This window comes from Athene noctua, chromosome 4 (genome assembly GCF_965140245.1).
Source record: "Athene noctua chromosome 4, bAthNoc1.hap1.1, whole genome shotgun sequence".
Classification (NCBI taxonomy): domain Eukaryota; kingdom Metazoa; phylum Chordata; class Aves; order Strigiformes; family Strigidae; genus Athene; species Athene noctua.
Genome location: NC_134040.1, coordinates 34,186,979 through 34,191,226, shown reverse-complemented (window position 1 = coordinate 34,191,226; position 4,248 = coordinate 34,186,979).

Below are 4,248 nucleotides of genomic sequence, written 5' to 3'. Positions count from 1 at the left end.
TATTCCTCCAGCATCACTAAAGTGCAGAACTCCACAGTCAGAATATCTATACTGAAAAAATACACAATAAATACTCCTTTTATAACACACACTTCCATTGCCAAACCTATCAATCCTCCAAGGATTAGTAGGGATCATACAAAAAAAAAAAAGCTTATCAGCTGAGAAGTAAACTAAGCATCCAAAAAGCATTAAGGTGGTATGATTCAGGTCTTCTGATATACGCCACAGTACTCAAAACAGTATACACAGACAGCAGCCATTCACACAACTACCACTGGAGCCAGCCAACTTTGTCTGATCCACTGAACAGCTGTTCAACATGCAATCCAAAGATAATACAGATGCTTTAATGTTTCCTGGCCTAAATCTCATAGCAAAAATAATTTGAGGCTATGGCTAAAGTCTGCATGACTGAATGGGAAAGAAAAAACTTTTTTCCACAGTGAGAGTGGTCAAGCACTGGCAGAGAGTTACCCAGAGAGGTTGTAGATTCTCCATGCTGGGAGATGCTCAAAACCTCACTGGACAGTCCTGGACAACGTGTTCTAGCTGACCCTGTTTGAGTCTGTCTGAGGAACACACCTGAGGTCCCTGCCAATCTCAACCATTCTGTGAGTCTGAAAAAGGAGCATGTGACAAGAACTACTGAGAGAACTACCAGTGTTCTGCTGTTGTTTAAAACAAAAAATTGCAAAAGGCTCCCATAAGCATTGTTAGAAGAGTAGAATTAGGGAAAGGTAAAATCAAAGGCAAAAATGAGAAGTGCTGACAAGTTCTCAAAGCACAGACAAGGCAGCAGGAAGCAGAAGCATAGCAAGCTTTATTCCATAATGACTTCTTCTAACCATGTACATGAGCAGCTAAGATACAGAGAGGACAGTTAACGTCACACTCAACAGCTCCTGATGTCTGATTTTCCTTTCTCTCTACACGAAAGAGAGCCACATTCTCCCAAGGTCTTTCCTTTTGCCAAAACCAGGACACTAACTCTTTGCTTTCAATCTGCTTCACAAGACTCTCTCAAAATGCAATTCCTGTTCTGAGGTTGTGTTCTGAGCATGGCTCTTGCTGTTGCGAATGCACTAAGTACAGGGAAGAAATGAAACAGGCATCCAATGTGGGAAATGTTAACACTGTAAACTGGAAGTCATGTGCTTTTAAACTAACACCGAAGCCTTAAAGATATTCATGTTTGGTACAGGCTTAAACTTATTTATGTTATTACCATTCTAGATTCTCAACTTATGGAGCCCTCAAACTTTAAAGAAAAAAATAAACTGTAAGCACTAGCAACAAGATTATATCCAGCGCAACAAGGCCCGTATCTTCTCCATTAGCTATTTCAGCTAACAGTATAACAGACATTGAAGGTTACTAAGTTCCCTTTGCAAAATCATCTTTACTTTCTAGTGGGAAAGCAAAAAAATCAAAACTGAAATGAAGTACTTGATTTTTTTTTTTCCTTAAAGAAATACAAGCAAGAGCAATTATACCTTACTGTAAAAGGAAATTCTTTTTCTACAGGTAGTAGTAGTGAAAGCTCTGGTTCAGACAGTATGGAGGACACAAGTATTTTCTTTGTAAATTAACAGAATCTCACTAGTTCTAACATTTGTATTTATCGGAGATTTTGGTACTGAACCAGAAAATACCAACACAAGATGATTTTCTTTTCACAGCAACCAAATAGGCTCATGAAAGCTGTTGGTCACTTCTTTAGACACCCAGGCCATAGAGCTGCTCTGTAGGCTCATGAAGGTCAAGTCTGAGGTAACCAAAGTGTCCAGTAGACAATGGGACATAAAACTGCAGGAAGCTCCAGCTTACCATTGGGGACACAGAGAGCAGCTTCAGAATGACAAACTACCACAGAATCAAGCTGGGGAGGAACTGCAATTTACCTTTGAAGCTCAAGGAGAGTAATCACTTTGCTTTCTGATTAGCAGACATGCATTCTATGGGGTAACTTGGTTTTTTTTTATTACAAAAAGCCCTCAACTACTTCAGCTTGAAAAGAGGTTACAAACTTTCTCAAAATTCTGCTGCTTTTCCTTAGAAATTCTTTGAGTATTTGGGTATCCCAATCCTTGGGGATAGATGATCTCTTAGATAATTTTTAAAAGTAGTTTAGGGTGAGTTAGATAAAGAAAACAGAGCTGAAAAAAATCACTTTCCAACACATTTAACTTGCATTAATATGGAAGTTAACATCCCCCATATAAAACAGTTGACCATTTTCCCAGAAGACTTGCCAAACAAGAAGAAATGCCACTATACTTGCTTAGTTACAAACTTTCAATATTTGTAATTATACAATAAATTTCAGGACACAAATAAACATCAAGGCCTGATTAGTAAGGTACTGGGATACACATAAAGTAATTGCATTCTCTACAGCACACCACCCAAAATCACACGCTCCAGCTGAAAACTGTCTAACCAGAAAGCTTTCCTGGAAACATGGCAATCCAAAACCATACAGCCAAGTCCACTTAGCCTGTCCAAAAAAAGATTTAACACAAGACCAGCAAGGACTGAAAAGATTTTTTTACAGAAATTTTGCTTTCCAGGAATAATGCACCTGGTATGAAAACACTTCTCATCGAGTATGGTACTTTCAGAATTGAAATTATTTTCACCTTTAGTACCATGCATTATGTTAAGCACTTCATATGTAAATAGTAACATTCAAGAAAAAAACATTCTATTTCGACATACCACAGTATAGTCACCCTGGTTCTCACCCATGATGAGCGGCACATGAACTTAAAAAGGGTCTGCTCTTCTGGTCATGCTTTCAAAACCCAATGATACTGCTAGGGGCCTGCTCTGTATAACATACTCACTGCACACTAAAGTAATTAACAGTTATTAATTCTAACTCTACAGACACCTGGAAAACCACAGATGCCTCCTACTGAACACTGTTAGTTCTAGATAACCTTCAACTTCCTACAGCTCCTTCCTACCCTTTTCTCTCACCAGTGCACTAGAAACTGAGGATGAGTAACCACCAAATTGTGTTTCATATGCCCACCTCTGAAGCCAGTGTGGGTTACAGCGCACAGCCCTCTCAAATCTTGTCTGATTACTTGTTAAGCTTGAATAAATGCTGAGCATCGAATTTCTTAGCTGTCTTCATCTCAAGAAAAAACATACCCAAGTCATTTCAGTGATCCTGTTTCCAAAGACCAGCAGTAGAAAGGGAACTCCTGAAGCTGGCTAATGCCTTTTGTCCATTCTGCGTTTCACAGGTTTCCTCAGCTCTTCATCTGACCCTACCAGATACTACTGTCTCTATACTATGGCAAGGACAGATTCATCAAAATGGTTTCTGCCTAAGCAACCACCAGATCTTACCTACGATTTGAAGAAAGATTTTTGCATAAACCGTGTCTATGGAAGCTTCTACTGCAACAGAAAGCATTTATGCTGTTTTAGTAAGACTACAAAAGAAATCAAATGTGCAGGAAGAGGTGAGCAAGGATTGGAAGAAAAATTAGTAGCTCCTAGCATTGCCTTTTCTTTTGAAAGGAACATACTAATAACTCTACAAGATTCCCAGGGTTCCCTGTATAAACACATGAGTCCTGCAGATTTCATTAGATAACTGGAAGGAAGGAGTGGCATTGAAAAGGAATATGCCCTAAAATCATTCATTAGTTAAGCAGGACATAGCCAACAGCCTCAACAACGCATGAGCATGTCACAGGCATACAAGGCAATTCCAGACCATAACATTTGTCACTACTGTACTTCAACACATAGCTCAAAAGTCATTAAGAACCCCTCCCCAGATCTCAACTTCTAGCTGTTACCTCTTGATACTATTACACAATTAGCCCTTGATTAAAAACACATGGGGAAGTGACAGTAACTGTTGTGCAGCTCTTGTTATCAGCATAAATGCCACAGAAGGCCCACATCAGCCTCCTGACTTCAAGTTAAATTACTTAAACTGTAACAAAACCACCACAATTTACAGGATTACACTTCAAGGCTGCTCTTTCCAACCATCCTGTTTATGGCACAGTCTCCCCAACAGCTGTACTGCGATAAGCAGTGGAATGAGAAGAACATCAAAATCCAGCTCCCAAAATCAGTCATCAAGTTACATCCTCCAACAGTTCTCTTTTTAGAGACACCGTCAGATATTCAGATGTGAATACCATCCATACTGTAAGCTAGAAAGCAATTAAGTGTGAAAACTAATCTCTCAAAATAGAAAATCACTGAAAAGACATG